This window comes from Peromyscus leucopus, chromosome 5, assembly GCF_004664715.2.
Source record: "Peromyscus leucopus breed LL Stock chromosome 5, UCI_PerLeu_2.1, whole genome shotgun sequence".
Classification (NCBI taxonomy): domain Eukaryota; kingdom Metazoa; phylum Chordata; class Mammalia; order Rodentia; family Cricetidae; genus Peromyscus; species Peromyscus leucopus.
In genome coordinates, this window is record NC_051067.1 from 7,709,147 (window position 1) to 7,734,413 (window position 25,267).

Below are 25,267 nucleotides of genomic sequence, written 5' to 3' on the forward strand. Positions count from 1 at the left end.
GACGTAGCTAACTCTTACCACATTGTTGGAAATTTCATCTGTTTCCAATCTTTTCATATTAAAATAATGCAACAATGAATACCTAACTATCTGAGCCTATGTGTGGATCCATGACTCTTCCTTAGACTAAAGTCATACAAGTTCAATTGTTTGGCCCTCACTATGGCTAGTTCTCAGATTCTTACTAAAAAACATTTTAGAAAACTAGTCCAGGATGCCCCCTCAACACCTGAATATCAAAGTGTCCATTTCACTGTATCTCTGCATGCCTGGACCCTAAAACACTTAAAGCTTTCCCTCATGAATTCTGAGAAAGGATACATTGTTATACTGTGAATTTTTTAACTTTAGTGAAGCTTGGCATTTTCCTCTTTTACGTTTTCTTTTGTGGTTGGATTGTTCGTTTTTGCTATTATTTTTAACTATAAAAGTGATAAAGAGAAGTGTATCAACACACCCTCACATTGTCTTCAGGCTTCAGGAGAGCAGTTCTGACGTTCACCCTCTCATGCATCTGGAACACATTTGGATGGATCCTATTTAGCAACAGTTCCCACACTCCAATGGCAACTGTGTACCCTCCATCCCACACTCTAACTGGAACTTGAGAGTTTATAAGTGCCCTCCCTAGAGGCTGTAAAGCCTTTAGACACAACTTGATAAGCCCGGATATAAAGAAAACTTTTTTCAGCAATGAATGAATTGTCTGGTATGTTTACTAAGTGACTGTCGCCAGTTGCTGTGAAATGGGAACAATACACTGTCCCCTTCATTCAGTTGGATATAGTCTTAAGTTTCACTCTCTTCTGTCCATTTTTCAGCTCTCATATCAAAACCACCACCCTGTGGTTAGCAAGACCTCGGACTACATATAAGCAGCTGCACACAAATGCCCCTGCATCCCGGACTACACATAAACAACTGCACACAAATGCCCCTGCATCCTGGACACACATAAACAACTGCACACAAATGCCCCTGCATCCTGGACACACATAAACAACTGCACACAAATGCCCCTGCATCCTGGACACACATAAACAACTGCACACAAATGCCCCTGCATCCTGGACACACATAAACAACTGTACACAAATGCCCCTGCATCCCGAACTATACATAAACAACTGCACACAAATGCCCCTGCATCCCGGACACACATAAGCAGCTGCACACAAATGCCCCTGCATCCCGGACACACATAAACAGTTGCACATAAATGCCCCTGCATCTCTTATTCTGGACTTTATGTTAAAGACTTCCTTTCTGACTATGCGCACGTCTGTGAGTCTGTCTGTGAGTCTGTGTGTGAGTACGTGCATGTGAATGCCAGTGCCAGCAGAAGCCAGAGATGTTGGGTCTCCATGGAGTCGGAGTTACAGACAGTTGTGAGCTACCCAGTGTGGGTTCCGGGAGCCCAACTCAAGTCCTTTTTTTTTTTTTTTTTTTTTTTTTTGTATATCTATGATGATTTTTATTTTTTTCCCTTTTATTTTATTTTACAATACCATTCAGTTCTACATATCAGCCACAGATTCCCTTATTCTCCCCCTACTGCCCCCCTCCCCTTCCCCCCAGTCGACCCCCCCATTCCCACCTCCTCCAGGGCAAAGCCTCCCCTGAGGACTGAGATCGACCTGGTAGACTCAGTCCAGGCAGGTCCAGTCCCCTCCTCCCAGACTGAGCCAAGTGTCCCTGCATAAGCCCCAGGTTTCAAACAGCTAACTCATGCAATGAACACAGGACCTGGTACCACTGCCTGGATGCCTCCCAAACAGATTAAGCCAATCAACTGTCTCACCTATTCAGAGGGCCTGATCCAGTTGGGGGCCCCTCAGCCTTTGGTTCATAGTTCATGTGTTTCCATTCGATTGGCTATTTGTCCCTGTGTTTTATCCAACCGATCCAAACAATTGCTCTATCCAATTGTTTCAACAATTCTCACTCATATAAACCCTCCTCTTTCTCGCTAATTAGACTCCCACAATCTTAACCACTGAACCATCTTTCCAGCCCTGCATCTCTCAAAATTTTCTGGACTATTCTTACCAACTTGTTAAAAGAGTAGATAACCTCAGCAAAGTTTCTCCCAAATCCTTTCAGTATTTTCCTGCACATTCCCATAAACTGAAATCATTAATTTAGAGAAATTGATATAAAAATAACAGCTAACATATACTGAGCCATGTCTCCACCACAGGCAGTGTTCTCAGTGTTCTACAAGTACAGACTTGCAGTGATTGCATGAGGTAGACGTCATTATCATCTCCATTTTATGGATGACAAAGTTGAGACCATCATTTAGCAACTTACCCAATAAGTAGTTAGCTAGCACTTGGGTCTAGTGATTTAACTACCAGCCCCTTGACAGGCTGCATACAGCACTTGTCTCAGACACTCAAGCTACATTCTGCTCTCTTCATGAACATAACATGCATTTCTGTTGATTCAAATAACCTTTAGTGGCTTTTGGAAATGTTCAGTAGTTTTTCTCAGTATCTATCCTGTGTCTTAATTTCATTTTTCCTTGGGTATTTTATACATTAAGACAATTAAAATGAGATCAATCTTTTGTATTAAATTCTTTTCCAACTGGTTTATTATTGGTATATAAGAAAATTATAGCATACAAAGCATTTATGTAGTTTGCCAATTTACTGATCTCTTTTATTTGTTTATTTATCTTTATTTTATGTGCATTGGTGTTTTGTCTGCATGTATGTTTGTGTGAGAGAGCCAGGTCTTGGAGTTATAATTGTGAAATGCCATGTGGGTGCTGGGAACTGAACCCAGGACCTCTGGAAGAGCAGTCAGTGCTCTCAACCGCTGAGCCATCTCCCCAGGCCTGACTTCTTTTATTAATACTAACACTTCTCTTGATGCTTTCAAGTTTTTGGAAGGTAATTATACCACTTTAAAATATTGGGGAGTTTCTTCTTCAGTTTTTGTCTTGTTTTTGTTTTTTCAACAGTATATATTTCCTCTGGTTCTAAGCCTTTTTGCCTGGAGGGATATGAAGTAGAAAAGCTGTGGCGGTCAGTCATACCACACTGGTGGTTTACAAAATAAATACAGAAGAATGTCTCTATTTACTTTTCCTATTTTCTACAGTTTCAGCTATTAGTTTAGACAATATTCTTTATTGTGTTAAGGAAACACTGTTGGCACCATGGCATTTAAAACTTTTAACTATTTCTGGGCTTGGGAGATGGCTCAGTCATGAAAGCACCTTCCACAAAGAGCAAGAGGGTCTGAGTTCAAATCCCCACCACTTGCCATGGCAGCACGTGCCTGTAACCCAGCCGTGGAGACAGAACAGAGGGACGGGCAGATCCCTGAAGCTCATTGGCCTTACAGTCTAGTGGACTCAACAAGCGTCGTGTTTTGTAAGAGACCCTGGGTGGAGGACATACAAAGACATCTGATGCCAACCTCAGACCCCCACATTTGGGCACACACATGTACACACAGAAGATAATTTTTAAACTATTTCTTTCTTTCTTTCTTTCTTTTTTTTTTTGAGACACGGTTTCTCTGTGTAACAGTCCTGGCTGTCCTGGAACTCACTTTGTAGACCAGACTGGCCTCGAACTCACTGAGATCCGCCTGCCTCTGCCTCCCAAGTGCTGGGATTAGAGGCATGTGCCACAACCGCCCGGCTAACTATTTCTGATTTTAGAATCTAAAACTGCTGCCTGCCTTCCTTCTTTAAACAGTGTTTATGGAACATAGCTTACACTGAATATTCAGAATAATCGATCGCAGACCCATTGCCATATGACTTCAAAACAGATGGCACGCTGCCGCCCGCTTACCAACCCATTCCCCAACATTGTGCCTCTTGGAATCTTGTCTCTGTGCTTATTGTCATGATTCTGTGGTGTCATTTCTTGCTGTCAGAGGATCCATCTACTTACCCAGCTTTGGCTTCCTATTTTTGGTCAACATAGGAATTAGAAAACTCCACCCAAGAAAATAATACATGAAGTGTGGATAAGCCCTCTGGAAGTGATTTTATATGATTAAGAGTCAGAGGTCATTTCCTAGTGCACCTTGAACCATTTGGACCATTCAGCAAACTCTTACCTTTGATTGCCTCTGATGTGGGCAGGAAAGAACTCCGGGTGACTGCAGGACTGTGCAGAAAGTAAACACAGCATGCCTCGAGAGTTTCAGCAATAGCAGTGAGCAGCACAATAAATCAGGGGGAAAGATTGATTCCAACACATTCTGCAACCGTCAGTAGGCATCCCACAAGCTTATTGGAGGTTTCTATAATAAAATATAATGAGAGATATTTTCATCAAAATCCTTACTGCCTTGGAATGGGTTTGGAGGGAGGGGATAAATAATCTGGAACGAATAAGCCTGTTTTGTTGTATGCATTCTACTCTTGCTAAATTGCTGACATGGCATAAGGCATGAGACTCTCAGGGAATTCTGGGGCCATATAATTCTGTATGAGAATCGGACTCATACATAAATAATTAGAAGGAAATCAGCACGCATGTGAGGGTTGGGGGAGTAATTTTTCAGGCCCAAGAAACACAATTTAAGTTGGAATAACAGTCATGGGGGATAGGCAACTCCTTCATGTGCAGCAAGAAGAAAAGGCCATAAAACTGTGTCTGTGCACATGGGACTGGATGTGGGGGTCACTCACTCCCCTGCCTGGGTTCTGCCTGCCAGAGCTGGCCTCAGGCTGTCTTTGATTGGACCAGGTATATTTTATTGGCACCTACCAGATCCTCCATACCCCTCTCATTTTTTGTTACCAAATGGCCTACAGACATCTACTTTAAATAATTACGTACTTATAACTGACTTTTAAAACTGAGTTTTTCACTGTAAAGTGATATAAGCACATGGTTTTTAAAAAAAAAATAAAAATAGACACACATTTAAAAGTGAATCTGTTTTACCTCAGCCCCTCCAACACACACTTCACAGTACACCCATCAATTTCTAGTGTATCCTTCCAGAGAGGTCTGCATATATGAATAGACAAGCAGTTCCCTTTTACACAGCTTACAGCAGCCCACATGCTTTGTTCTTCCCCTGGCTTTGGTCGGTGTTGCGTGGTCCTGTTTCCAGGAGATGTGAACAAATGTCTACTCACCCCAGAAAGGAAACCACCAACAGCACAAAGCATAGAAACTACCAGAGGCCAACCTGGGAAACCAATGAGTCCTACAGGAGTTACTTAAAGGGGTGGGAGTGAATGGGTAGTCACAGGAGCAGAAATGGCCCAAAGACAGCTGCACCACCAAAGCCCACCCTAGCATGACGGACAGCTCATGAAAGCTGGAAACCTGAAGCTCACTGCACAGCCTACAGGCAGCTTGTCAGGTCGGAGAGTGTCCTTTCCAGGTAGTTCAGTTGGGCTGAGCCTCTTCGAGACAGCTCAGCTGGTCTCTGCTTCTTCCAGGTACCTTGGCTAATCTGAGCACCCTCTGGGCCACTCAGCTCATGCCAGCTTATATATGCTTGGGGAGGGAGAGGTCCAGTGACTCTTGTCAGCCTCAGGGACTTCCTGAAGTTAATGAATTGTTATTCCTCCAGTTTAATAATTTTCCCTGAGGACGGAACATCCCACCTCCCTCAGAACACCCTGTTGTCTTACCTCCATCTAGTGTCCTGTGTCCTCCAACTTGGAAGGTTTATCTCAGAGAACTGTTAGGCAACAATTGGCTCTCTTGAAGATGAAGCTAATTCTACACTGGATGGACTCAAACCATCGCCAATGGTCCCAGTGGGGAGGATTTCTAAACCACATCCTGGAGATGGAAACAGGACTGTGTGTCTTCTCCACCTCAAATGAGCTCTGCACCCTGCCTCCTTGAGCCCATGATTCAGCATCAAGTCCCCTCAGAGATGAGTCTTCTCTGGTCCAGGAAGCACCCTCTTCCATCCCACATGACTTCTTCACTACATGTTACATAGTATCCAACTATTTTACATGCCATTTATTATTAGTTTATCATTAATCTCTTCTCATGAGACAGGTAGTTCCACAGAGGCCAAGGCTCTGGTGACCTGCGCACCATTATATTCTTGGCACTCAACAGGTACACCCTATGGTAGATGCTCTATGTATCCTCAGTGAGTAAATAACATGACACTGCCTACAAAGCTCATTGATGTCTCAGGGGAGCATAGTTGAGGTGCTAAGAGATGGCTGGGGTAAGAGGGAACCCCAATTTACAGATGGATAAGTAGGTTTTAATCCCATCATGGATCTCTGGCGAAGCCAATGGTACAATTCAACATGATCCCAAAACCCATGTCCCTTTCACCTGCAGGAAATGCCAAGTCATGGTGACTGAATCTCGGCATCCAAAATGCTAGACCCTGCTTTCAAATAGAATGTCCATTTGACAAAAGTCCCCAAAGGCCCGTGACCTCCTTCATACTCCGTCCAGTTAAGACTAAAGATGTGCCCAGGTCACTTCAGGAAGCAGCAGGTCTCTCGACAGACACAAACCACCCTCTACATGTGTACCTCCACTGCCACCCAGCCTGCCCACTTCCATGAGTCAGTGACGAAGACAATGAAGCAGGCCAGTCTGTGACATGCTCCCTGGGTGTTGTCACCCTGCATGCCGCAACATATGCACTGCCACTGCATAGCCAAGGGTGGAGAGGAATGGCCCAGGGCGAAGCCTGCCCCTCCACAGATGCACCCGCCTTCTGAGAACTGCCTCGTTAGCTGGCCCACTGGGAGACATGCCAGGCCAGCTACACGTGAGTAAAGCTCTGCTCCCTAGATAGCAGTGGCTCACCCCTGAAATGTGCTACACAAGCTACACTCATCTTCATGGAGGAGCCCAATCCTGCTGTGGGCATCATCGAATGAGCCTAAACTATAATAGCCATTTGAGGTATTGCTGTGGATATCACTGTATAAATAAAATGCTGATTGGCCAGTGGCCAGGCAGGAAGTATAGGCAGGACAAGCAGAGAAGAGAATTCTGGGAAGTGGAAGGCTCAGGCAGAGAGACGCTGCCAGCCACCACCATAACAAGCAGCATGTGAAGATGCTGGTAAGCCATGAGCCATGTGGCAAGGTATAGATTTATAGAAATGGGTTAATTTAAGATATAAGAACAGTTAGCAAGAAGCCTGCCATGACCATACAGTTTGTAAATAATATAAGCGTCTGTGTGTTTACTTTATAAGTGGGCTGTCGGACTGCCCGGTTTGGTGGCACCCGGAGAGAAAACTCCAGCTACAAGGTATCTTTCAAACTAAGACCGTCCTGAGAATAGACAGAAATGTCGTAATATTTGCACAGGGATTTCAGGGCTATTTCAGGCAAACCAAACGTAAACTAAGGTAACAAATCTGCTGTCTGGACTCATTTCCAAGCTTGAATCTTTTCGCCAAAGGCTCACTAAGCTGCACATCTCCACTACCTTCACTTATTTATTAAAAAAAATTCCTAAGCTTTTTCATAGCCAAGATATTTTTGGGAGCCATGAAAACAAGTGTAAGCCCTACTTTAGAAACGAGGGCACAGAGGTGAGATAAGGCAAGGACACTTGTCCACCCTACACAGAGGTCAGTGGCAGAGGTGGAAAAGAAACTCAAATCCAGTAAGGGAACTAATGCTGCCTCCCTTTCCACTGCCACACTGATAGCCAGAAATGTCAAGACAGAAAACCAGCCTGTTCTGAAGTCTCCAGATAAATTTCCTAAGAACGAATTCAGTAAGACTCTCCAGGAAAAGGAATTCTCCCTCCACCTGTTAGGGTTTGAATAGGAAATCTCTTCCATAGACTGTTTTGAATGCTTACTCCCCAGTTGGTGGTGATATCTGGGGAGGCTGGGGAACCTTCAAGCAGTGAGACCTACTAGACAGGTCACTAGAGGCCAACCTTTGATGACAGGCAGGCCCTACCAATCTCTGTGTGATCTGGTCTGCTGTGATGTGAACAGCCTTTGCCACATGCTCCCACCACCATGGGCTCCTCTGCCACCCTTCTCCATCATAACAGACTGGAACACTCTAAAACTGTGAGCCAAAATTAATCTCACCCCTGCTTGAAGGTGTTTCTGCAAGGTGTCATGGCCATGGTGACATAAAGGTAGCGAACAAACTACTTAACCAGTCCCTAGGGTTTTAACTTATTTCACGTAGAAGCAGGAAGATACACACACTCAGAGATGCACATGCAATCGGCGTCTAAGCCAATCAGCAACAGTACAGAGAATCTACACAACATCTCTGAGCACTATCAGTCTCATTCCAGAACACTGTGTGAACCTCATCCTCCTGGAGGCAAGAATCTGTGTCACACAGAAAGCCCAGTCCAGGTCCTCAAATCTCACAATTGGATGGATTGTGGAAGAAGAAATGCACACGTGTCCAAGTATGTACCTGCATGGAAATGAACTTGTCTCTTCTGATTGCTATGTTATGCAGCTTTCCATCATGACAAAATACCTGAGAAAAATCAACCTAACAGGAATATGGCTTCTTTTGGTTCAGAGTCGTCAGTATTCATGGGCTCTAGAGCCATGAGCCTGTGGTAATGGACGGTATGGGAAAGAATGTGGTAAGGCAAAGATGCTTACCTCATAACAGCTAGGAAGCCAAGAGAGAGGAAGGGGTGGCCTCCAAAATACCCTTTAAGGCCACACCCCAGTGACCTAAACTTAAGTTTCCACCATCTCCCAGCAGCTCCACAGCCTGATCACCAAGCCTTTACCCTACAGCTCTTTGGGGACATTTAAGATCAAACCAGAGGACTAAGGATCAACTATAATGATCTATCCAGTAAAACTTGAAAGTAGATCACAGTCTGGTTTAGTCTTTGATGTCAACTGCTTTCCCCATTGATAATTCAAGGGCAACGACCCAGGAAATGAAGGAAAGAGGCTAGAGGCCATTCTACCTCACTCAGTGAATACAATGAACACAGGAACCCGAGCTGCTGGGCAGCCTTTGGAAAGCAGCCTAGGAGGCGACAAGCAGACTTGATGACACTTTGAGGTTGTGGGGTCCAGACTATGTCCCCTGGGGAAGAGTTCTTGAGGCTGAGATGAGCCCAGGGCAGGTCAAAGCAGGACACAGTGTGAAGAGGGAGGGAGTACAGAGAACAGAAAAAGAATTATGGGCTTTGCAGGCAAGGAATTCTAATTTACTGTTCACAAGCCATGGGGTAATTTCATCTGTTTTATTGTTCTCTGAACTATAAAAGCAAAGCAAACACATTCAGGCCTGCTTCTCCAGGCCTGGAAATCCTCTCCTTTATGGTTAGGGGAGTTTGCTCAGAGCCACAAAAACAAAGGTACTGAAGGCAGAGATGCTGTTTTCCCAAGAACCCCCTTTGCTGGTCTTCTGTAGAACGCAGGCCCCAGACACTTCCTGGACGGGAACATGTCCTGTGTACCAGGGAAGATCCTGGATCCTAGAAGCTGGGCTCTGGTTCAGGATCTGCCATTCATTAGATAGGGGCCCTGGCAAGGCACTTCACTTCGAGCCTGGGTTTCTTACATGTTAAACAACCTTGACAGTGGTGCTGGCTCCGGGGCAGTGATGAAACTAGCATGAAACACAGCAGGCTGTTTCTTCCCCTCGAAGAAATCTACACGTGTACACTGGAATCGCCTATTTAGAGGATTAAAAAATCTGATGTTTTGTCTGAAGATAAATCCTTCTCAAATATCAAAAATAAAAATTAAAAAACCGGAGTCAGACTCTAGCAAACAGTGAGAGGGTCTCAAATTAATGTTGAGTTGAATCCTGATTAACACACTGCCCTGCTTTGCCCAGATAGACAATAACTCTTACTCCCGCTCCATAACGATGGGCATTTACTGGGAAGAAAACAAGACTGCTAGAACACAAGTCTGCGCAAATACCCGGGTCCCTGTCCAGAGGCAGGCCTGGACGCGCCTGGGTTGCGTGTCTATGCAAATCCGGCCCAAAGAGTTTCGAGCCTGTCTGCCCTGACTAAATGGCCAGATGTCATTCTTTCCTCTAGGGCTGAGACTGTCCTCAGAGTGCTCTGCAGAGAAAACTTGGCCTCTCTCTGCCACCAGTCTGCACTGTGTGTCATTTCAAATGGAAGAAGAAGCTGCCATGCTCATCACTGACAATGACTCTGACATGTGCGAAGCAGACCTTGCAGGCGGCAAAGCTTCCAGTGCCATGTCCCCCTCCATTTTTGGGTCCCCCGACACCAGGGTGTCATGGTGGGCATGAGCCAGAAGGACATCTGTGTATGTAGGTGGTGAGACCCAGAGCAAGAAGGATGTTCCAACCCTGAAGTATCCTAGCAAGCATGGCACTGTCACCAACTGCGACAACATGGAAAAGATCTGGTGTAGGAGAAATCTTAGATGGTCTTATTAATAAAATCAAACCTGAGGCCAGTTATTGGGGTGAATGCTGGTAGATCAGATGCAGAACAAGCCACAGCTAATTTCACCTGGCAAACTTCTCAGCTGCTCTTGTTTCCTCAGACTGGAAGCCTCTGTGTCCTCATATCCGAATGGCTCTCAGCTGAACTGTGCTGCTAGAAGCCTGAAAGCTTAACCAGCCAAATGCTTCTAGTTTCTGGTCCTCACACCTTATATACCTTTCTGCTTTCTACCACCACTCCCTGGGATTAAAGGCTTGCTTTCTGGGATTAAAGGCGTGTGTCACCATGCTTGGCTGTATCCTTGAACACATGGATTTCTGCCTCTGGAATGCTAGGATTAAAGGCGTGTGCTACCACTGCCTATCCTCTATGTTTAATATTGTGGCTATTCTGTCTCTGACCCCAGATAAGTTTATTAGGGTTCACAATACTTTGGGGAACACAATACCACCACAATCTGGCACCATCCCTTCTACAACAAACTTCACACAGCCCCTGAGGGTCACCTGGTGCTTCTGACTGAGGCCCCCAGAGTCACAAGGCTAACAGAGAGATGATGATGTAGATAATGTCTGAAACCTTCAACACCCCAGCCATGTACGTGGCCATTCAGGTGGCACTGTCCCTGTATGTCTCTGGATGCACCACTGGTATTGTCATGGACTCTGGTGACCAGGACATATATACAGTGCCCATCTATGAAGGCTATGCCCTTTTCCATGCCATCTTCCATTTGGACCTGGCTAGCCAGGTCCTGAAAGACCATATCATGATGATCCTACTGAGCAGGGCTACAATGTCACCATCATGGCTGAGTAAAAGTTTGTGAGGGATATTAGGAGAAGCTATGCTATGTTGTCCTGGGTTCTGAGCAAGAAATGGCTACTGTTGCATCCTCATCCTCTTTGAAGAAGATGGGTAAGTGATCACCATCAGCAATCAGTGGTTCCAGTGTCCAGAGGTGCTCTTCCAGCCCTCGTTCCTGGGCATCCCTAAGACTGCCTTCGACCCCATCGTGAAGTGTTATGCGGATATCTGCAAGGACCTGTATGCCAACACAGTGCTGTCTGTGGCACCAGCATGTACCCAGGCATTGCGGACAGGAAGAGAGATCATATCCCAGCACAGTGAAGATCAAGAGGGTGAGTACCCATCTGGATCGGTGGCTCCATCCTGGCCTCCCTGTCCACCTTCCAGCAGATGTAAATCAGCAAGAAGGAGCATGGTGAGTCGGGTCCCTCCATCATCCACTGTGAACGAATGCTAGATGGACTGAGCAGCTTACAGACATCTGCCACATGAACTTGATCACTTGGTGGCTGGGGAGAACAGGCTGAGCAAGAGAAATCCCCAGCCTGGCGAGCACCGTGCAGTGATTGTGCAGGGTATTAACTGGCAGCTGACAGTCCCCTGATTTCTTGAGCCTGCTGGGTTTCCGGAAGTCTTGCCAGCCTAACAAGGTGGGAAATCAGAGCCTTAGGACCCAGTTTCCGGTGCAGTGATTTCCCCTGACCACCATGGGTTATTACTTGCCTTTAATTAGGAACGTTTGCATTTAGAATTGATCTTGTAACAGGGATGGGACTGGAGTCTGGCATAGAAAAATACTTTGTTTTTAAATGTCATTTTTAATTTAAAGTAATCCATGCTTATTGTAGATAATAGAGAAAATATAGAATGTTATACAGAAATCAAAACCATCCCCTTTTTACAACAGAGACAGTCATTTGCGTGTATATAAATGCATGTGTGCACATAAAATTAGAAGCACAATGTATATAATTTTGCAGCCCACAGTTCTCACCTAGAATTACTTAAAAGCATCTTTCAGTGACACTCAGTGTTTGCATTCCACGAACACCCACACAACACTTACTCTGTGCCAGGGACTGTTCTAAGTACCCCACAAGCATCCATTCCTCACGGCACGTCCATGGGCTGTTATTATGAGCCCATCTGCAGCTGGAGACAGTAAGAGACCATGGAGTTGATGGAGAAATGAACTCACTCTTTCCTGTCGCCCAAGGCCTGCCCTTGACCACCACACTGGACACCTCTGTGGACTCAGGGGCCTTCCTGCTCATGACTCTGTAGTACTCTAGGGTGGTCGTCTATGACTGGGACAATGCCATATTAAAATCTTGATGTGCCTTCTCACTGCGGTCCCTCCAGCCCTGTGACTACAAGGTATTAAGTGGGATAAGCAATTCATCATGAACTGGGGGAAGACACTGCCCAGGCACTGTGCTGCAGGCTGTTCTGGCCTGGCCTCCCTGTGCCGTGGGTCTGGGGACTGGCTAACCCCACTCACTGGTGAAGTCCGGCACTGAGTTATTAGCCTTCATTCCTCAGAGATGACATGAGAGCTTGCAACTGCCCATCTGGGCACAGAGATTCCTACCAGGCACCTGGCCCACGCCAGGGCAAAGGAAAGGCCTGTCTGCCTTTTTGTTTGCTTGGCTTTATGGTTTACTCATTCACTCAGCTGGACACATACTTGTACTCACCTTCTGGGGTTACACTGACAGATTCTGGAGGCCGACACCCTGGGATAGACCACTAAGCACGTCTGTGGGACTCAGATGAGTTCCTCCCTGCCTCGACCGCTTTCCTCTTTGATGATCAGGTGAACCCACACTCAAGGCTCCTGGGAAGACTGAGAGAGTCAAGTCCAAGTCAAAGAAGTTAGCCTGCCTAGAGCAAGGACTCAGTAGGCCATGGCTGTGGGCCCCTTGCCCACTCGTTCTGCTCCCCCGAGCGCATCTGCTTGCCTCTCCACTGGGACGAATCGGGCAGGGAGTAAGGCATCAGCCACCAGCTCCAGCCCTGTGATTCAGGAGCCCTCAGCTTCCTCTCTAGCTCACAGCTGAGGTGGTCGGTGTGCCCAGTCACCAAACCACGTGGGACAGTGAAGACTCTTCCAGAAGTGCCCAGAACCATCAGCATCCTATTCTTAGGTGCCCTGGTTTGCTCTATGCTGCTGTAATAGACAAATAAATAGACACGGTGGCCAAAAATAACTTGGAAAGGGTTAATTTGGCTTAGACTTCCTGATCTTAGTCCATTATAGAGAAAAGCCAAGGCGGGAACCTGAAGGCGGGAACTGAGACCAAGAGCATGGAGGAATGCTGCTTGCTACCTTTCTTATACAGCCCAAGCCCACCTGTCTAGCGATGGTACCATAGACCAGGCCCTCTACATCAATTAGCAATCAAGAAATGCCCCACAGACATGACCACAAGCTAACCCGAGAGGGGCAATCCCTCAATGGAGGTGCCTTTTCCTCCTTCCAGAGAGTAAGCTGGGGGAGCCGTGTCCAGTCCCTAGGCTAGAGGACCCTGCTTCTGACACAGTTTGTTCCATGGGTCCTGAGGCATGCAGGAAGCTGGCTGTCATCACCACTCAAATCAGCCAGCCTCGGGACACTGGCTCCCCAAGCTCTGAGCAGCATTTCCACCCAACCAGGGAGCAGCCATCTGAGCACGTGACCAAAGGCAGTGACGCCTTCAGGGTTTGCCCTTCCTTCATCGGGATTTCCACTCTGCCCTGGAGCTGAAAGGGAAGACTGGGCTTCTCAGAGCCTGAGTGGTAATTGCAGGAGACACTAAGCTTAGAGGCTAGCCTCTGCCTGAAGTCATCCACCTGCCCTCCTAAGAGGAGCTTTACAAAGCACCCCAGAGCGGCCAGGGGCTGGACGGTGCTGTGGAGGGTGGGGAGCATGGCCTGAGGAAACTTGAGGGGCAGGGACCAGGACAGTAAAACAGCCCCAAGCTACAGTGTGGGTCACTGAGGGCACATTTTTCTTTTCCTTGAAGCCTATTTGGCCTAATCAGTAGAGAGCCAAGGAAGCTAACTGCCAGCCAGACCCCACAGGTCCCTCCAGGTTTCTGCTGCTCAGCTGTTCCACTCTGTGTTATCTATAGCCTCCTGCTGTCAGGCCCAGACAGACAGACAGCAGTGTTTAAGGTTGTGTGTCTGACCAACAGAAAGCCTAGTAGTCATCTGGGGGCCTGACTCTTTATCCAGAAAACTGCATGTAAGGGTTGCAAAGCTCGGCCGAGAGTACACGTACTTTGCAACAAAAATAAACGTTCCACACAATAACCAAATACACCCCCAGGACTCAACAGCTCCAGGGAAAAGAGATGACCAAGCCATCGCACACAGACTCCCTACGGGACAAGGGCAGAGGCAAAGCCCCTTAGAAGCTGATCTCTTCCTTGGGACTTCAGAAGCCCATACCCCTCCCCTGTGGTAAAATCCACTGAAGGATGTGGAACATCTGGCTTTCTTTGCCTGCTGGTGAGCACATGGTGGGAAATGGTCAATGTCACTGAATTTTCTCTGCTTCTGCAATGTGCAGTGGCATGTGAGGATAAAACACAGCTCGCCCATCAAGTGCAGCAGAGCTGACTCTCTCCACAGCAGAAGCTCGGGTTATTGACTGTGGGCTCTGGCTGAGTACCTGTGAGGAGACAGGAGGTTTAAAGACTGGTGCCTGACCTGGGCTGGAAGGAAGATCCATGCCTACCATGTGCTAAGTGGCAGGCGCTGCACAAAGAATCGATATTGGCAGCCTCCCTCCCAATACACCTATGGGGTGGGCATTGATAAATGTGCTATGTAAAGAGCAAGGACCAAAGCCAAGAAACATTAAAACCCAGGGCCATGAGCAGGGGAGAGGTTGTATTCAAACTCAGATCTTCCAACCTTACTTGGGGTCCCAGGAATTTGAAACTGCAATGCCTTTTGGCTAGCCAGGCCCTGACCCAGATGACAATGGGGGACAGAGAAATTGAAGAAGGCAGAAGCCACAGTGACAAGTCTTGCTGAGCAGCTCATGGCTCTAAAGCCCAATAGAAGGGGGTCCGGGTAACAGTGGGATGGGACCAACTAAACAGAGCTGGAAACCGGGGACCAGAGAAAAATATTCAAATGCTGTGTGACCCTGGAGTTCCAGTCAACCCAACATTCCCTCCAGAGGAGCCCCACTGGGTTCCAAGGCACACCCCCCAAGTGCTACTGGAGTTATTAGGCCAGAACTGGGCCCTGGCAGCCCTAACAAGCTCATTCATCCACTGGTCTTCAACATACCAGTGAAAGACACAAAGTAATGATGGAAAGGAGGGGAAATTTAGTCTATGTGGCCACACTTGGGAGAACAAAGAGCTCACTGCCCTTCTTCCCATCCCCAAGTCCATCCTCTAGGTTCTGACACAAGATTTACGTTAAATAGAAAGCAGGAAACATTGGGTGGTAAAGATGGCTCCTTTGCAAAGGCACCTGCTACCAAACCTTCTGATTGGAGTTCGATCCCCAGGACCCACGTGGGGGGAGGGGAGACCTAACTATGACGTCCACGTGTGAGTTATGGACACACATGTAAATAAATAAGTGTGAGTGGGGAAACCAAAGTAAGTATTTGTAACTAAGCAGTTCTGGTCCAGGTATGATGCTCCCTAGCCTCACCCACGCTGTCTCTGCTCTGGTCTCCCCAGCTAAGTGGGCTGACAAGTTGTCAGAACTCTGTGAATTCTTTTTCCAGGAGAAAGCTAGCTCCCACTCTGGCTGGTACCAGGCTCCCTGCAGGAGATTCCTAAGGACATTCTAACAGGATGGCCTATTGTTTTCAAAGTCCACCAGCCAAAGGGAGGGGCATGAGTGTCTCTTTAGGACATTGTTAGGATTTCTGCCAGGGCCCTACAGGAGAATCCCACCTCTGCCACTGACGTCTGGGTCCTCAGACCCAGCATCCCCCAGCCTTGGGAGCTGTGAGCAGCCTGCAGAGAATGTGGGGACAGACCTTGCCCAACCTGGAGCAAGAAGACAATATTACTCATCTACTTCCCAACAGCTTCTAGTTGGAATGTTCCAGAACCACCAACGTGGCCCTGGAGCTATGAAAGCCTGGAAGCATCGTTCCTACCTTAGTAGTTTAACCTACTTTCAATCAACCAAGTGCCAAAGACAAGTCCCGGGCATGAGAAGCTATAATGAGGCCAGCATAGGTATCCTTGACTACTCAACACAGCACAGTGATGTACTGAGCCCCAAGGAACATGGAAAGAGACAAATGGATTTTTTTTCCTTTCAGATATGTCATGGCAGGGACAAACAGGAACGGGCTCTTCCCAAGCTCCTTGCCATGTTCTCACTTCCCACAAAGTTTCTCAAATTTCACAAGTTTCCCAGAGAGGCCACCCCCATCCTTCCTGGGCAAGCCTTGGAGTACTGCAGCCAGGCTAGGGCTGCATCTTCTCCATCACGGCTGCCTGCACAGGGACAAGCCAAGGTGTCACCAAGAAATGTGGGCTGGATGAAATGAGCAGAAAGGGAGGACACAGCTCCACCCTCTGCACACCCCCTCCCACACCTCCTTAAACGCATCCCGGACCTGCACTCTCACAACAAAAAGCACCTTACTTCCTGCCTAGTTCACCTCCCATACCTCTCAACTACCAGGTGTCCTTCCTTCTCTTGTTAAAACCGGTGACTTAATATTTTAACTCCTTTACTCCTCAAACAGCCTGATCAAAAATGGCCGTGGGCAAGTCACCTGCCTTCTGCCTTTGGTTTTTACTACTGGCAAGCTGTGGTTCATAGCCATCTGGCCCAAGGTGCTGGCAGGTTTTACATGTGCTAGCTCCTCCTCCACAAATCTACTCTTTTCAAAGACAGAGTGAGTCATAGAAATGCTAAGTAATCCAACCAAGTCACACAGGTAGCTAAGTAGCACTGGATTTCAGCCCCCTGCCAAGGGCAGCCAACCCCAACACTCCATCAAAGGGAGCAGAGTCCAGCAAAAGCTGCCACGTGGGCATTTGGAGGCTGAAATCTTTCCGTGTATCCACTGGACAGAGGAGAAGGGAAGGCTAATTCTGGGATCATGGCTGCTGGATGACTATGTTCTGTATTCAGCCTCTAAGGGTCACTGAGGAAGAATGGGTAGTTAACACATGACACGTGATGCTCTGCTTGCTCAGCAGCTGCTACAGGATAAGAACCCCCTCCCTTGTTCTAAAGAACAGTGTGGGGAGGTGACAAATGGAGATGATGGCCAAGACAAGGTGGCTGGCCACCCTCCTTCCAGGCCATGAACACCTGAGCATATGTGGGCCCTTGAGGGCCTGCATCCAGCAACTCTGGCCCCACAAATCAGGCAAGAGACCACTCAGATGATGGACATGAGGAGAAGGGACCAGGGTGCACCTGACTGACAACTCAGAGGCTGAGCCCTCAGGCCAGATCCTGAGCCCCTCAAAGACCCTCCCCTCTCTAAGGGGCAGGGGACACAGTTTTGCTGATAAGCCTTGCTAACCTTTTCCTTTCCCCAGATTTTCCCTTGGCTGCTTAGCCCAGGGGTGAAATCATGCGTCTTTGTGCACAAGTTCAACAACTGTAATTTGCAGGGAGTTAATTACCTTCAGACTTTGATCTGGTGGCATTTCATCTCTATGGTTACCAATCTAGCATAAACAGTTATCACTTGTCTCTTTCTCATAAAATATTCTCAAAAAAATACCCCCAGGGCTCCAGTCATGGAAATCAAATATACAAAATGTTCATGGACTCTTAAATGTTTTATGTGAAATATCTCTAACTGCAAAAATAGAGAAAATTGAGCTATAAATTGGCTATAAATAATAAGTCAAGAATTATGAAAGTTTGCTGTTCATCCCAACCTTCCAGAGCGTAGGCTCCTGTGTGAGGCAAGTGTGGAGGGGAATAAGAGGTTGACTGAGTGATGGGCAAGGTGTCCTGAAAGCATTCCTAGTCATGAGTATGTTCACACTCAGTGACCAAGAGTATGGAGGACCGGTGCTCAAAAGGACCATTGGGTAGGGGATCACATAGTTGATTGTACCTGCAAGGTGCCCCATAAGACCTATACAACTAGAATCAACTCACGTTGCATGAATAAATGAACAATGATGATGATAGTTAGCATGTCTAACATGTAGAGTGTATGCCAGCTGCTGGAATGTACACTTTACAAGTAATTCTTCATGTGACCCTCACAGTATTCCTAGGAGCTAAATGGGCTTAATGCATAATTTGTAAATGAAGTGAGCAGAGATTCAGGAAGGTCATTGCACCTAAGGGACAGAGCCAGGGCTCACACCCAAGCCCATCTCCATTCAGAGCTCCTGTTCTCTCTGCCCCTCCTCCACTGTCACCAAATAGCAACCTCTCAAGTGCTGATGTCAGGTCTGCTTAGCCCAACTGAGGTTTTCAGTGTGAGAGGTAACTGTTCTGCTAACCTACTGAGGGGGCTCCTTAGACAAGTGACCCAGTGTCTCTGGTCAGTGGTGTCCATCTGTACTGTGCCCCTGGCAAATAGCATCTATTCACTGGTCATTCTGCATCCCTGGCCAGAAGTACCTGTCCACAGGTAAACTTCTAATATAGGACCCATGTCATAACTCCAAAAGCGTGCAATGGTGTTCTATTTTGCTTTCTGATACTATAACAAATACCATGACCAAAAGCAACTTTGTGAAGAAAGGAATTACTTAGCTTACAGGGTATAGTCCATCACTGAGAATAGCCAAGGAAGGAGCTTAAAGCAGAACCCACCTAGGGAACACCGCTCACTACCTTGCTCCCAGGCTCATGTTCAGCTACATTTTTTTATATAGCTCAGACTCACCTGCCTAAGGATGGTACCACCCACAGTGGGCTGAGCCTTCAACATCAATGAGCAATCAAGAAAATGCCCCACAGGCGTGACCACAGGCAAATCTAAGGGAAGCAGTTTTTCAAGTGAGGGTCCCTCTTCCCAAGTGTTTCAAGTTGACACCCAAGATCAGCCACCACTAATGAGAACATGGTACCCGGTGGACTGGAGCAACACCACAGCACTGCCCATACTGCACACAGCAAGAGATGGATGGAGGCACAGCTGGGGGAGGGAGCGAGCACTTCAACCATGACATTGCCTCAGGATGCTAGATGACACCTACCTTGATCAGGGACCATTTGGAAATGAGTCCTAAGACAATGCCCACAAAGCCGAGGCCTGGGGTCCTAGACAGGAAGTTAGGAGACCACTGTTCCAGTCCTAGTACCGATCCTGACTCTGAACTTTAGATTCCTTATCTTTGAAATGGGTGTAAGGATCAGGGCAGCTCTAATGGCAAGACAAAGGCTTATGTAAATGCATGCGTGAATGGGTACTTCCCCCTCTAAAGACCACCAGATGAGGCTCCTGGGCGTCCTCCAAGCTGTGATGCCCAAGAGAAGGAAGCATGGACTCCACCAGGCTTTATGGCCCTCGTCCTCATTCGCTCATCTCTTCTGTATTTCCCCTTCCTCTTGGAGGCAGCTGCCAGAAGAGCACTCAGGAAAAGTCCAACTGTCAACGATGCCCACAGTCCAGACCTTCCCCAGGCCAGGCACTGGGCAAATACTGTCTCATGTTCTCTCCACGGGCATCCTACCTGGGGACTGAATGCCCCCATTTGACAAAGTAGGAAACTGAGGTTCAGAGTTTTGGTAACCTGCCAAGTACAGAGGTCATTAGCCAGCAAAACTTGAACTGCGCACTGCTGGGTTCCAAACCCCACAGGTCTCACCGTACACCATCAGCTCTGTACTGGGACAGGGCTTAGGACCCCAACCTTCCAAGTTTTCCCAAATCTTGGTTCTATCCAAGAATCCCCCAGGAGAAATGTGCACAGAAAACCATTCCACAGTTAGAGAGCTGCCATCTCGGCAAGACTGAAAGGTGTTCTCGCTGAAACCCTGGTGTCCTTAGACGAAAAGACAAAGTTGCTGTGGTGGCCCTCCAACTGTCCTCCTTGACCACTGAGGTGACTGTGGTGGCCCTCCAACTGTCCTCCTTGACCACTGACGTGACTGTGCCTCAGAGTGTCTTTCTTGCTCTTGAATGAGCCTTACTCATCACCCAGGGTGCTCTCTCCAGGGAAGTATTCATTTACCCAACGCTATTTTTGCAAGTCCCTGCTGTGTATGAGACGCTAAGCCCTGACAATGAAATAGCATGACTCCTGGGGCACGTAGCTTGTGGCCCAGAGTGATGATCACATTCCTATAGAAATGCTTGTCTGTCAGTCCACCCTCACATACCATCCTTCAACATGCATCCTGGAATGCCCTGGAAACTCTGTCCAGAATGGGAACTGTAGATGCTACTTAATTCAACGCCATTGCTGCCCCAGGTCCATCAAAGGCCCTTTCATTTCTTATTTCAACTGTACTTGCCAAAGTTTAGAAAGGCTAAGTGTCCACTCGGGGGGGCCTGAGATTGTGACATGTGGGTTATGACTGATGTTGACTCTGGGTCACAGCACACAAAGATCCAGATATGGCTGAGCCTCAAGGAACAAAGTAAACAGGTCACTGTGGTTGACAAGTATCCATGAGGGTGTGTTGTATGCTTGAATCTGTAGCCATCAAGGCTGAGAAACCCTGGCTCTGCCCTCTGGAATATGGATGCTGAGAACTTAGCACAGTCAGGAGGAAGAGGAGGAGGAGCAAGGAGAAGCTAGAAGAGGAGGCCATCAGAGGCAGTTGTTGGTGTCACTGGTATGAGCAATGAGGGTCCATTTTCACTAGGATCTTCTGAATTTGCCCTATCAGAAGCAGAGCAAGGTGCTGCCTTTGAAAGGAAGGGCTGACTCTCTCACCAACACCCATGTCTAGGGGGGCGGGGGTGCGTGCGCTGGCCTCTTGTAGCCATCCCCATCTCCAGGCTGAGCCTCAGAAAGAGCAGCAGGGGACAGTATGGTGGAAAAATGTCCATTGTGAGCTGCCCTGCCAGACAGCCAGAGAGTCCGGATCTGAAGTCTTGTGCAGACAGGCTGTTGTCTTTCCTACAAAGCCTCCACCCTGGGAGGGAGCAGTGCAGGCCGGGCCCAGGTGGCGGGAAGGAGCAGGCCAGCAGCAGCAGCCCTGGAAATGCTCAGGCTTTACAATCCCTCAGCACATCTCTGTTCTCCTCCACGAGCTCGGCCCTCAGCCCTCAGACATTTCAAAGCCATGAATTTAAGCAAACCAGGTGCCTTCATTTAAAAAATAAAAATCTAAAATGCAAGTGATTTTGCAAGGAGAATGTGGTGTGTTCTTGGTGTCCCCAAACAGTTTTATAAGCCCAGACACCAAGTAAAGACACTCAGGGACCATGCAACACCCCCAGCACCCATAGCCTGCCTGCCAAAGTCAGGTCCTGTGGGCAGAGACAGAGTGAGAAAGGCCTCTCCTCCTTTACCCACCCCTGTCCACCTGCAGCCCTGCACCTTGCCAGAGGGCTGTGATGCTTTGCACAGTGGTGGGGGGTGGGGAGGACAGAGGCCCAGTACATGGGAAGCTCCTGTTGGGGCCTGCCTTTCCCCTGAAACTGCTTTACCCTGTGAAGTGTAAGATGGTATTCTGGAAGCCCCAGATGGGAACATTCCAAATGCCAACTCTTCAGGCACCTAGGGAAAGCAGCCCCTGCTCTACTCCGAGCAGGCAAACCTGGGAAATGTTCTACATCAAGAAAGACAACAGACTGGGTTGAAAAGACACCTGTAAAATCTTCCATATTTACAACCCATGAGACATCCAGAATTCAAAGTACTTGAGACAAGACTGTGGCCGCCACCCAGTACACTAAGAATGGGCAGCTGTGGCAAGACCCAGGGGCCATAATGTTATCTTAGTTATAGAAACCAAGTTGTGGTTAGTGGATACTTCAAAACCCCAGCCCTTCTGCATAATAATGTTTGGGAAACTCCCCTGGAGCCCTAGTGGACTGAGCCCAGTGCCTCAGAGGCCATAGTCAGCCCAGCTGCCTGGCAGGGGCCGGGGACACAGCTCACCTGGAGGAAGCATGCAGCTGAGAGAGTTGGGAAGTGAGCTCTGAGGACTTCCTAAACCCATACTGCAGATTCACACTGGAGAAATTGATTTCCACTCCCAAACTTAAGACTGCTAAGCTGAGGTTCATATATAGTTCATAAAGCTTCATCTTACCCCAGGGTCCTGTTAAGCCTCTCTGGGCATTTAAAATAGGAATTAAATACAGTAAGAGATCTTGTGAAATGATACATAGGAGAGAAAGATGGGTAGAGGGGGCTATGATGTCATATTGTAATTACCAAAAGCCCCTTCATGCAGGGACAGCTTGGGCTGAGTCCTGGAGCGACAGAAGCTTCCATGGTGCCCCTTCTTCCATGTTGCCGCACTGATTTCAGAATGGTGGGACTGACTTGGTTTGGGGTTTTGTTACACTGTTTTGTTTTTGGCTAATTTTAGCTTGTTTATTTCCTGTTTGTTGGTTTACGTAATAAACACTAAGCCCAATTTTCTAGTACAATTAAGTACATGCTCCTGGACCAACACGCAAGACTCTGGCCAAGACCCCCTTGCTGTCCACCAGTTCTTGCTCATCAAGCAATATCTCCCTGGTCACAACCCACATCTAACTTGTAGTTCCTGCCTCCACTGTTCTGCCCTGCAGGCTACTCACTTACCCTCCTCTACCCATGGAGGTAACACCTGTCCTTAAAAGCCAGTCACTACTGCCGGCCCAGGAATACTTTCCTGAACCTTTAACTAGAACCCACAATATTGTTCCAGGCTGCTGGTCTGGGATCCCCCTCCCTGGTAGAGCTGCTGGCTGGCTTGCAGCCCTGCAACCAAACACAGTCCATCCCCTATGCCAGAAGAAGATGGCAGCCTAGTCAAGCATGTTTCTTGCCCATAGATTTCTACATGCCTCCACTGCTTTTCATTCCTGTTTGGAATAAACACAGTTAGTCTCTAAACACGTTTTCAAGAGTTATGCCAAGTGTTGTGCCTTCAAAGACGAAATCACAGAATCTTGTGAGATGCTTGTTAGTCCAACACATGTAAAAGCTTCTGCCTTTCCCCTCTGACCCTGAGCTTCCGGCTGAGGCATGCAGACCACGGCCTGAGCCGACTGGAAGTAGAGGTTCCTACCTTTGCAGAGGGGCTCTTGCTCAGCATCTCTCCCTCTTGCCCCGGCTCCCAGCATCCACATCTGGTTTCCCTTCAGCACAAATGTCACAATGGACAGATTTTGCACTTCGAGGATTTATGATTCTTGCCGCCCCTCTTGCTTTTGATATGATTCCATTATGTGCTTAAAATCTGGGCTGTGCTCTTGGCTCCCAGGAGCTGTTTATGACATTTCTTTTATGGCCTTAAATTGCTCACTGTTAAGAACCTGGTCTTGTCAGAAGCAGTGAGTAGTCGGCTAGACACAAAATTGCAACATCTCTCAGCAGCCTGAGAAGTTTTCTTCATCTGAGGGTAGTCAAAGCTAACATTTACCTGGCAGGTAACACCTTTGACCCTCTCCTCCCACCTGAGGGCCAAATGCTGATTTCAATGCAAATTAGTCAAAGCACCCTCCCCCCCCCCCCCAGTCATTCCCTCTCCTCTAGGCTCCTGGCTCTAATGGTAGACATTCCAGGCAGAAGATCTTTAACCAAAGAGCGCCAACGTCACAAAGGCTTCGCTCTTAATAATTTTCCATGTCTGCATTATATTTTTCAAGAAAGGGCCAAGAATTCCAAGAAAAGGAGACCAACTGTTAAGCTGTCAGCAAGATTTCTCCTGCCTCCCAACCCCCTTCTGCCAGATTTCCCTCACACAACAGCCAGAGTTCTTCCTACAGAGCTTGTGAGGAGAACCCAGCCCTGTGCCTGGAATTCTCTGTTGGGTCCCTGATGTCAGTCAGGGCTGAAGAGGGAGCTTTGCAGCAGACCACACCAACAGGGGTGACTCTCCATAGCCAGCCTCACACTGTCCCCATGACTCGCACTCAGCACTCACAGCGTTCCCGTGTTTTCCAGGAGTACCCTTCCACCCTCCCATCCCCCACCCCCACCCCCACCCCCCGCCAGCACGGCAAGGCTGTTACCAACTCTAACATGTCTCTTGCAGCCCATTCAGCCTGCCTCCCCTGCTCCACTGCATCAGGAATGCCAACAGAGCCTGCAAGGGAGTTCATAGCATGCCTGTCCTTCCTCTCCCACCTCTGCCCAGCCACACCCCAGAGATTTAAGAATCCTCTTAAAAGATGGGTGGCCCAAGCCACATTACCACCCTCTGGTATGGGATACAGGGGTGCCAGTTAAAATACAGGACACTCAGTTCAATTCAAATTTCTCATAAGCAATGGCTAATTTCGAACATAAGGTCTCAAGTAGCACATGGGCATCCTGCCTTCTTTCCCCCTGACTCTGGCAGCTAAAGTGGATGGGAGCTCTGAAGTGCCCTGGCGGGAAAAGCCCTAAGCATGGAACAGCATCAGGACCTGGAGAAGAGGGCAGGATAGTGAGAAGTACCCCCCTCCTTCTGGGAAATAGCACTTTGCTGTACAGAGCAGGACTCCAGAGCCAGGCTGCTCAGATCTGAATCTCAGCCCTGGGACCTGTGCCTCAGTTTCCCTTTCTCTAAATGAGGCTAGCCACATCATGCGGATGTTCTAAGAATTAAATAAGTTAACATTTGTCTATCCCTCAGAACAATCAGTGACACGTAAGTGCTACCCCAAGCATTTAATGTAAAGGAAAAGAGCACAGCCAAGCGAACTCCCAGGCCAGGCTGGAGCTGAGGGGGTTGAACGCTGTGACACCACATCTGTGCATCATGTACCACATGACAAGGCAACACATGCATGTCCTGTGTCGGCTCCTTTGTCCTCATCACAGCTTTATTATTTATTTATTGCTATCGTTTTCCTTTTCTTGACCACCTAGCGATAAAGGCACAGGGCTGTTGAAAAGGATTCTAAACCAGGAAGCTTGGCTCCAGAGTTCTCCAGAAGGCAAAAAAGGGAAAGGTGAAAAAAAAAAAAAACGCTCCCATTGTCCACCGGGCACCTGTCACACGGTCCTTGACCGAAGCTGTGTGAGGAAGTTTCC

General features: G+C 47.8%; 1 pseudogene; it reads left to right on the forward strand.

Annotated features, from left to right (window-relative positions):
* Window positions 1-10,069: 10,069 nt before the first annotated feature.
* LOC114689512 lies at window positions 10,070-11,672 on the forward strand (annotated as a pseudogene).
* The last annotated feature ends 13,595 nt before the right edge of the window (window positions 11,673-25,267 follow it).